A 10,674-nucleotide genomic window follows, 5' to 3' on the forward strand; every position below is an offset into this window, starting at 1 on the left:
TAAAAAAGATGGGTTTTCCCAATCCTTGGAGCCCAGAGTTAGAGGGTCTGTGGTTGAAGCTGGTGAATGATGCCAGGGGTGTTTACCACAAGAGCGGGCACAGGATGCAGTCAGTCTCCACTGGGGAGTTTGTGCATCCAGAAGTCAAACCATTGGTTCTGTAGATGCTGTAGGAAGGATGTTAAAAAAACAAAACAAAACAAAACAAAACAAAACAAAAAAACAACCAGCCCATGAGCATCTGATCCAAGAGCCTTGAACTAAGAACTTTAAAAACCAAAACCAAGGCACAAGCTCAAACACAACTGGCAGAGACTCTGGAGAAGTGGCTTCTACTCTGCACAGAAACGGTTCTAAGATTTCCTGAGAGCAACTGGAGGCCAAGATGTGTAAGTTTACACGGACTTGGTTACAATAACACAATTCCAACCTGTAGAATTTCCTCAAGCAAAACTGAGAGCCTTCTAGAACCTCCTGAAAAAGTAAGTTTGAGCCAGGCGAAGTGCCTGGAATGTCAGTACCCTTTCAGGGGCCTCTCAAGTGTAAGGGCAGCTTGGAGCATATGGCCAGTTTAAGGCTGGCCCCAGCTTTATAATGAGATTCTGTCTGAAAAGAATATATATATATATATATTACATATACATATATAAAACACATAGTATAATGTATTATATATATATATGGTTTGAAATTGGTCTCAGTTTCAGAATCTCACTAACTTTAATATTAGTAGTTATGTACATGTAAGTAGTCAAATAAATTGAAAGGAAATTACATTTAAGTTGTTTCATAATTTAAGAGGAAGCAGAAAATTTCCTTAAAAAAAGGCAAGATTGGGGACAGGCTGCATATGGGATTGCGGAGGGAATTGTGGAGAGGATTGCAGACTGCAGCCGGAATTGCAGACAGTTTTACGGAAGTATGCCACCTCTTCCCACTGGTGCTCAGGGCCTCACACCAGCACACCGAGCCATCTCTCCAGTTCCAAGGAGGATCATTTTGTGCCCTTTGTGCCCTTCTTCTTCTTCTTCTTCTTCTTCTTCTTCTTCTTCTTCTTCTTCTTCTTCTTCTTCTTCTTCTTCTTCTTCTTCTTCTCCTTCTTCAAACTAAAATCAATCAGAAGAGATAGAGATGGACATTTCATACTCATAACAGGAACAATTCATCAGAATAGCTAAACTCAAAAACGTCAATGATAGCCTATGTTGGAGAGGTTGTGGAGTGAGGGGAACTCTCATCCATTGTTGGTGGGAATGCAAACTTGTGCAGCCACTGTGGAAATCAGTGTGGCGGTTTCTCAGGAAACTGGGAGTCAACCTACCTCAGGACCCAGCAATTCCACTCTTGGGAATATTCCCAAGAGATGCCCTATCATACTACAAAAGTATTTGTTCAACTATGTTCATAGCAGCACTATTTGTAATAGCCAGAATCTGGAAACAACCTAGGTGCCCCTCAATAGAAGAGTAGTTAAAGAAGGTGTGGAACATATATACATTAGAGTTTTACTCAGCGGTAAAAAACAATGACATCTTGAATTTTGCATGCAAATGGATGGAAATAGAAAACGCTTTACTGAGTGAGGTAACCCAGTCCCAAAAAGAGAAATATGGTATGTACTCACTCATAAGTGGATTCTAGCCATAATTAAAGGTCTTTGAGCCTATAATTCGTGATCCTAGAGAAGCTAAATAAGAAAGTGAACCTGAAGAAAATCATATAGTTATCCTCCTGGATATTGGAAGTAGACAAGATTGCCAGGCAAACTTGGGGGCATGGGGGGTGAGGGGTGGGGGATTGAGGGGTGGATGTAAGGGGAGTTGGGTAGAGAGAAGGTGAGAAGGGGAGGATTCGGGATAATTTGGGGGAATGGGATGGGTGGGAGGGAGGAAGGATGGATATGGGAGCAGGGAAGTAAATATCTCAACTAAGGGAGCCATTTTAGGGTTTGTAAGAGACTTGAGGGGGTCCCAGGTCCAAAGAGAGATCCCCAGATTGTTCCCTGGGCAGCAGAGGAGAGGGTGCATGAACTGGCCTCGTCCCATAACCATACTGATGAATATTTTGCATGTCACCATAGAACCTTCATCTGGCGATGGATGGAAATAGAGACAGAGACCCACATTGGAGCACTGGACTTAGCTCCCTAGGTCCAAATGAGGAGCAGAAGGAGGGAGAACGTGAGCAAGGAAGTCAGGATCACAAGGGATGCATCCACCCACTGAGACGGTGGGACTGATCTAATGGGAGCTCACCAAGGCCAGCTGGATTGTGAGAGATGGAGCATGTGATCAAAATGAACACTCTGAACGTGGTGGGCAATGAAGGCTGACTGAGAAGCCAAGGACAATGGCATTGGGATTTAATTCTGCTGCATTGTCTAACTTTGTGGGAGCCTGGTTTGTTTGGCTGTTCACCTTTAAAGACCTGTATGGAGGGGGAGGACCTTGTACTTCCCATGGGGCAGGGAACCCTGACTGTTCTTAAGACTAGAGAGGGAGGCAGAGGTGGGGAGGAGAAGATGGGGAGGGGGAGGTGGAGAGGGGGAGGGAAAAAGGAGGCGGGTAAGAGGTGGAAATTTTTAATAAAAAAAATAAAAATAAATAATTAAAAATTAAAATAAAATAAAATAAAACTGTACTGATAATAAAAAAAAATGTAAGTTCCAGAAATAGGAATGTAGACATAAGAAAATAAAAAGTTGTAAGCCTAGGAGAACGAGAGCAGACTGTCAGCAGCTTTCTCTGCAGCTTAAGGATTAACTTTTAACAGTGGATTTCTTTGCTTAACAACCGGCAGCGCTGTCTGTGGGGCTGAAACGGCCCTCTGCAAACTGAGGGTCAGCTTTTAGATAACCCTCATGAGCAGCACCTGATGTTGAGAAGAGCTAACTTTTAAATGATGATGGACGTGACGTTTGGGTTGTGCACTGTCCCATACCCTTCCCTGGTTATGCCCAACTGGCAGTTTCAGAGACCTGAAGAGCTTGGGTAAACACCCCCAGGAAGTGCCAGAAACAATGGGCTCGGTACAGACACTAGCTTAACTGAAAAGCCCTGTTAATGGGAATTGTGAAAAGAAAACCAATTTGTATCCGAGTTTTACCTCGAGACTGTAAAAATCCCTTTGTTTCTGCCTAATGCTTGCTTCTTGCTATAAAAGGGGGAGTTTGGGAACTGCGGCTACAGAATCCCCATCTCTGGCTGTGGTCACAGTGTAGCTGGTAAGCTTGTGTGCCCCCATGGTGACTCTTTCTTTCTTGGAATAAAGTTTGCTTCTGGTTTAATAGACTTTGGTGGTCTGTCCCCCATCGTTGTGCGACTTGTCAGCAACTTTTATGGCTCGGGGAGGCAGCTGTGAGTTATTTCTTAAAGGAACCAGGGTCATAAAAAGCAAAAACTGAACCATGGAAAACGCTAATGAGGAAAAAGATAATTCACACACTATCCACATTTAAACACCTGCTGCTAAATATATAAGGCTAAAAGTCCATGATTAATAAAACGTGGATAAAAGCAAGACGCAGGACGCACCATTTCTCTCCCAGACAGCAGGTGAAGTGGTTACAAAAAAGTTGAGTAACCATAGCAACCCGCGTAAGGAAGGAGAAAACACGTAGCGCTGATTCGTATCATCACATTCGCCAAACGCGGAACTGACAATAAAACCCTTGTAAGTCTAAAGATAAGCCTTCTGCCTTATGTGGTTAGAACAAAGGAAAGGGCCTGTAATTATCTGTACAAAATGTGGGGCCTGACACCTCTCAGCCGCTCTGGCCCCTGGCGGCCCTCACTTCCCAGGGAGGTTTTGTGAGACTGACTAATAACTCTGTTAGTTGCACAAATCTTAGGACTAAAACATAAACAGTCTCCTAACTAGAATCGAGTATCGATAAACTGAGGTGAAGTGTGTATGAGGTGTCGATAGCCTTCCGGGTCGAGCAGGAGAGTGCAGCTCCTGTGAGGACAGGCGGTTTACTGGTAATGCTGTTGGCGCATTTCTGACTCTGCCTTCTTTCTCCCTGTGTCTAAGCTTGGATTTCCTGCTTAGCTCTATTCTGCCCTGCCATAGGCCAAAGCAGCTTTTTTATTAACCAATGGTAATAAAACATATTTACAGCATACAGAGGGGCATCCCACATCTCGCCTCCTCTTCCTTCTTTTCCTCTGTTTAATAACACACTGAGTTAGTATTGCCCATATGGGCACATATATGGGGTTGTCTGCTGGAGCATGGCCAACCTACCAGGGTCAGCACACCCCTAAAGAAAACTGACTCTTCCTCTCTCAGCAGCCATCAACAGCCAATAGTTTCTCAACGAAGGGTAGAATTCCTGTTTCTCAATGGCCTATTCTCACACATCTGTTAAGTTCATTTGATCTGTGGTAAACTTGAACTCTGTGGTTTCTCCATCAGACACTATGCCCTCTGTGATTATCAGGATCCATCAGACACTGTATGCCCACTGTCATTGTCTCAGGATCCATCGGACACTGTATGCCCACTGTGATTGTATCAGGATCCACTGGAGATTGTATGCCCACTGTGATTGTATCAGGATCCATCGGACACTGTAACTATACTAGTTTTTGTTTTATTAAGTTTGGAGACCCAATATTTTACGCACATGGATTTATAATCATTATATCATCTTGATGAGTGATTCCTTAATAAACATGCAGCGACCTTCTTTATCTCTTTTGACTAAATAAAGTCGAGTTTATTAGAGAGAAAGACAGCTATGCCATCTTGTTCTCAGTCACACTATACTTCGTTTCCCATCCTTTGCCTCTAGGTCTGTGTCTTTATCATTGACGTGTGTTTCTCCAAGTCAATGAATAGTTAAGCTTTGTTTAACCTATCAATCAGTCTGCACCCTTTATGGATGAGTTGAAGCAGTGTCCATTGAAGGCTGCTAGTGAGCGATGTTGACTAATTCCTAGTCTTTAATCTGTTGGTTGGATTATTGTTTGCTGTTTTTTGCTTCTCCTTAGTTTTGGGAGTTTTCTGGGCTGAACATGATGGATTTCTCTACCTTTTCCTTTTTCTTCCATTTCTCTCATGAAGTTTGTTCTTTCCCTTGCTTGGTTACTTTGCTTCCTCCTCATTGTGGACGACTCCTTTAAGCTCTTTCCGCAACATTGATGGATGGCTATGGACCGATATAGTTTGTGTTTGTATAAGATGGCATGGAGAGATTCTTTTATGATCATGTATGCTTGGGGGTCTCAGTGTCTCTTCTGTTTGGAAATCTCTGTACATTAGGGGATCCTAGGTTATCATTTCCTTGCACAGATTCTTTGTGTTTTCAGTTCTTATCTTGTCTCCTTTTGTCCCATGGATTTTTAGGCTTGGTTTTTTGCTTGGATTCCAGAATTCTTGGACGTGAGGTCATGCTTGCTTTTTAAAAATCATTCCTTATTGATATTTGACTCTAGTAATTTTCTGACCTCATCTTCCACCTCCACATTCTTTCTTCTGCTTGGTGATGCCCTTTGGAGATGCTTTCCATTTTTCAAATTTGACTTTTTGAAATTTTATTTCCTATATTTCTATTTGATTCATTTGTTTGTTTGTTCGTTCCTTCCTTCCCTCCCTCCTTTATCTCTCTTTCTCTCTTTCTTTCAGAATTTCGGTTTTATTGCTGAAACTGTCTTCCATGTTAAACTTTTCTTATCCACTTTGATGAGTTTTTCTTTTTTTTTTTTCTGACTTTGCTCTCCATTCTGGGTCAAACTCATCTGCCTGTTGGGATCGTTTTTCAGGTCAATGATCATTTTTACCAGAAACATTTTGAAATTGTCACCTGAAATGTTCCCTATTTTAGTATCTTTTAGCCCATTCCTGAGGGGTTAGGATCTCCTGGAGGTGTCATGTGCCTTGTTTGTTCATGTTTCTTGTGCTCCCACAGTACGGTTTGTGCCTCTGTCTGTGTATCTCTTCTGGTTTTTATTTGGGAATTGTACTGTCATGTGCTCTTGTAACAGCTAGTTTTATCTGACAACTTGACACAGTCTAGACTTGCCTAGGAGGAGATTGTCCTCCTCAGGGTGTCCTGTGGGCGTGCCTGTGGCGGACTGTCTTCATTGCTGCTTGTTGCAGGAAGACCCAGCCCCCTGCAGGTAGTACCCTTGCCTGGACAGGGCTTCCTGAATCAGACAGGACAGGAGAAAGCCAGTTGGGAGCAGGCAGGCAGCATGGGTTCATTCATTTCTTTCCGCTCTCCACGGTGGCTGTGATGTGACCAGTTAGCTCCTGCCTTGACTTCCCCTCGGTGATGGACTGTACCTGGAATGGTAAACCAGTTAAGTACCTTCCTTCCTGAAGTTGCCTTTGATCAGAGTATTTTATGACAGGAGCAGAAATGTCCCTAGAAGGCCTCTCTTGAAGGCTCAATCCCACGTTGTTCACGAAGGAGGAATCAGTCGCTAGAGAGGCGTCAGGAAACCTTACTAGATATAGAACACCACTTGAAACCCATGGTAGCCCACAAACACACCGCCGGTGGACACAAAACTGAGACTGAAAAACTGATGCAGATATGTTATAAATATGTTAAATAAGTTGAAAATCAGAGGGGCTGGAACAGTGGCTCAGCAGTTGAGTGCTTTCTTCTTTTCCAGAGGCCCTGGGTTCAGTTCCTAGCACTCACGTTAGACGACTCACAACCCCTGAAACTCCAGATCCTGGCATCCTATGCTCTCTTCTGTCCTCTTCTGTCCCTCACCACATGCGGTGCACATATATACACATGAGCAAAAATAGAGCCTTAAGACTATGTGGGGTGAGTATAAAGATAAGAAGTGAGACAGGAAAAAGAGGCAAGGAGGAGGGAGAGGAAAGCAGGTCAGATGCAAGGTAGGAAAAAGGAGAGGCAAGAGTGCCATGGAGAAAGGACAGAGGTTAGAAACTACACGGAGAAAAGAAAACGGGGGCTTCCAATAACGAAACAGCTCAAGAACGAAATTATAACAATGCTCCATGGAAAACAAAACCTAGAAACACGAGAGGGTTTGCTTTTAAGCCAGCAAGGAAAAGCTGCAAACGTGGGATGGCTGAGAGAAGGAGGGGATACAGGGAGTACATCAGAGAGGAGGGCTGGCAAGACGGCTCGGCAAGTAGACTCGCTTGCTGACAAGCCTGGGCCCAGACCACAAGGCGCAAAGAGAAAGCCAACGCCTACAAGTTGACCTCTGACCTCCACATGTGGCCCACGTGCACATTCACCTAAAAACGCAGACAAAATAAAGTCATTGTAATAAAGGAAAAAAATCCCAACAGTGAAAAAAAATTCACAAACAAAATTAGAAGAGGAAAAAAAAAAACTAAAAATGTAAAGGTATACTAAAGTTAAAAACACTGCTAAGAACAAAATAAACTAAAAGTAAATAGAGAAAAGGAATCTTAAGACTAAAATATAAAGCTGGTTGAGAATTTCTGCACTGCAGAAGGAAGGGTCAGGGACGCTGTTGTCGGGTTCCTATTGGGGAGACATCTGCTGTCAGCCTGCGCTGGTTTCCCCAGGGTACTGTTCTTTCTTCCTGTCCAGAGCACTCTGGGGCCACACTTGGCTGTGTTGTGTAGGCAGGCTGTTTCACCCTTCCGAGACCCCCAGATCTCTACCGCCTGGGCAGCTCAGGACTCAGCTAGGTCGTGCCAACCAAGAGCGCCGAGAGTGTGGGAGCAACCTCAACACTGAGAGCTGTACAATCAAATGGTCTTCATAAAAATTAAACTTAATGATCTGTGGGCAGGACAGATTTCTTGGAGCGCTTCTCGGCATCTGTCTGCAGGGAGAGTGTGTTTACCCAGGATTATCTGTGTCAAGGGCATTTTCTGGACTGTGGGCTTAGTGTTAACATTTATGTTTACCTAAGGCCAGTTAATAAGTTACATGTGGGGCTCTCACGTGCATTGTGTCCACCAGTCAAGTGTCCCCGGGAAGGAACTCCCAGGGGTGTGTGCAGGGGCCGTGTGCAGCCAGCCTTCTCCGCCCACTCTCGGAGGCACAAGCCAGGCGTGTTGGCCCATGACTCAGGGTTTCCTAACAATTTCCACCTCATTGTGACTCAGGCTTTTCCAAGCGGGGTTTGTTCAGCTCCCTGTGCTGCTGTCACACTGTAAGATCACGGGAGTCACATGCTGTGTGCACCTCCCTTTGTGCCATAAGAGAGTCCTCTTTTTTTTTCTTAGAGGTTATTTGAAGCTTCATTTTTAAATTTTATTTTTTGTTTTTGAGAATTTCATATGTGCGTACTGGGTTTCTCTCATTTCCGCCCCTATTCCTCCTCCAGGCTGTTCTGTGTCCCTCATTCTGTCTCCAGTTCATCTTTCTCCTTCTGCATTTATTATTGTTTTACACACACATGTGCATGCACACACACACACACACCATATCGAGCTCATTAGTGTAGTGCGTGTGAACACATGTTTAGGGTTGACCACTTTGGATCAGATCACCTGTCAGGGGCTTGTCCTTGGAGAAGATGATTCTGTGTCTCCTCATTGATAGCCTGTAGTTCTTCATCTAGAGGTGGAACCTTGGGGAAAGTCCCCATCTGTGTTGACATGTCAACTGTTTTTTGCATTCAAAACCAGGTCTTATTCAGGCAGACTGTTAAGATCTCATGGACTCTGTGTCTCTGACATGTCTAGAAGACACCACCTAGCAGCGGGCGCGCTGGGCCCCCGACGTTAGCAGTCTTTCTCCTCAGCCCTAGTTGAAGGGTTTGTGCTGCGGATCTATCAGTTGGGGCTGGCACCACGTGGGCACTCATTGTTTGCAATTTGAGCACTTATGGATCTCTGTAGTCACCTTGGCACAGTGCAAGCTTCACTTTAGAGGAGAGCTACTTATGGTTTCTAACTTTCTTTGAGTGTTTTTCAAACTCCTGAATGCCTGCCTTAGTTGTCCGTCCTGTGACAGGAAGTTGTTTGTGCATGCGCTCCTTGTCCCCCATGAGTTATGGAGCTTCTGCTTCTGCAGTCCTGGTGGTGGAAATTGTCTCCTTTGCTGGGTTCCCCTGATGCATTGGCTGCAATGCAGTTACGATTTCCCACAGGAACAGGCTCTTGGGTTCCCAGGTATTAGAGAACACACTGAGCACACTCCAACTCTCTACATAAGTTTGGGAGCAAGTTCTTCGGTAAAAAAACGTGACGAAATAGAATGCCGGTTTGCAAGAACACAGAGTATGAGCAGGTGGAGGACCCAGACTTCAATGAGATTATGATAGAGGTCTTGCGCAGTATGTAGTGTTCCTGGGGGAAGGAGGGTCACAGGCAGTTCCTGATGCTCCCTGGAGCTGCCCTGGGTGATGGACAACGAGCAAGTGCTTTTCTTAACTTGGGGGGATGGTGTCATTCCTAAGGGCACTGTGGGGTGAAAGCGTGTACTATGCGTGTCCACACACCTGTCATGATGACCTGTATCCTATTATTATCCTCACTTGACAGTTAATAGGGTCAAGGCACAGCAAGACATAGTCACCCTGTTTCAGCTCATGTACTAAGTATGTAAAGCTGTGAATTCTTCATGTCTTTCTTCATTTCAGGGCTTCAGGGCTGAGGACTGCAGACTGAGCCTTCCCTCCTCCCAGAATTCTCTTAGTCTGGTCACCCTACCTACACTTCCTGCCTGGCTACAGGCCAATCAGCATTTTATTAAACCAATACAAGTGACAAATCTTTACAAGGTTCAAGACAGCACCCCCGAGGCTGTCATATATGTGCACATGAAAACGCACACACAAACGTCACACGAAGTCACCCCAGCCACACACACACACACACACACACACACACACACACACACACTATGGGGACATTTCCTATAAGCACAAACTCACATAAGACTCACTGGTGTGGCTGTTTGTTGTGAACAAAATTCGCTGAAAAGAACTCCAGGAGGAAACCATGTCTGCAGAGACTGACTGACTGGACCTGCAGGAGTCTAAAGAGACTGGAATTTTGCAAGTTCAGAGGCTAATTACTTTATGTTGGGCTGGTTTTAGCTTCTGGAATGCCCATTTCTTACTTCACTTCATATGTGGAATTAATTAGGGATAATAAATAAAAACCTCTTAGGAGCTATTAACGTAGCAGAAGACCAGCTTCCAGCATTCTAAGAGTTAAGAATGTTCTGGGACAGCATCTGGGCCTACGCATAGCTCCCTGTCTCTTTGTACCTGCCTCTCTGGTATACCGACAAACGTAGTCTAAAGTTGTCTGATTTATGACTTACTTTGGTCTATAAAAACAGCTTCTGAGTTGGAACACAGAATATGGGGTAACCTAACTCTGCGTTCCCAGGCCGTGGTCTCTCAGTGGCTCCAGCATAAATGCTCTCTTATTCTTTTGAGAGCTGAGATTGTTGTGAACCTCAGACACTGTCCTGGACTCAGGCTCCTCAGCTTGTCCGGCTGTCACCCAGGACACACCTGTGTGGCTGCTACAGCTGGCGGGGATCACAGAGCCCCCCGTATTCTGAGCTGACTCTTGAGATCTCCACTGACTGCAGCTGTGCTCTTCCTTCCATTGGCCTGACTTTGGTTTTGATTAAACCCCTGAGATGAAGCTGATTTTGCCTGGGCAGAAGCTGCCCAATGAGGACTGGAGAGAGGGCTCAGCTGTGAGGAGCACTTGCTGTTCTTGTAGAGACCTCAGTCATCTCTA

Source organism: Myodes glareolus, chromosome 2 (genome assembly GCF_982192425.1).
Source record: "Myodes glareolus chromosome 2, mMyoGla1.1, whole genome shotgun sequence".
Taxonomy (NCBI): Eukaryota; Metazoa; Chordata; class Mammalia; order Rodentia; family Cricetidae; genus Myodes; species Myodes glareolus.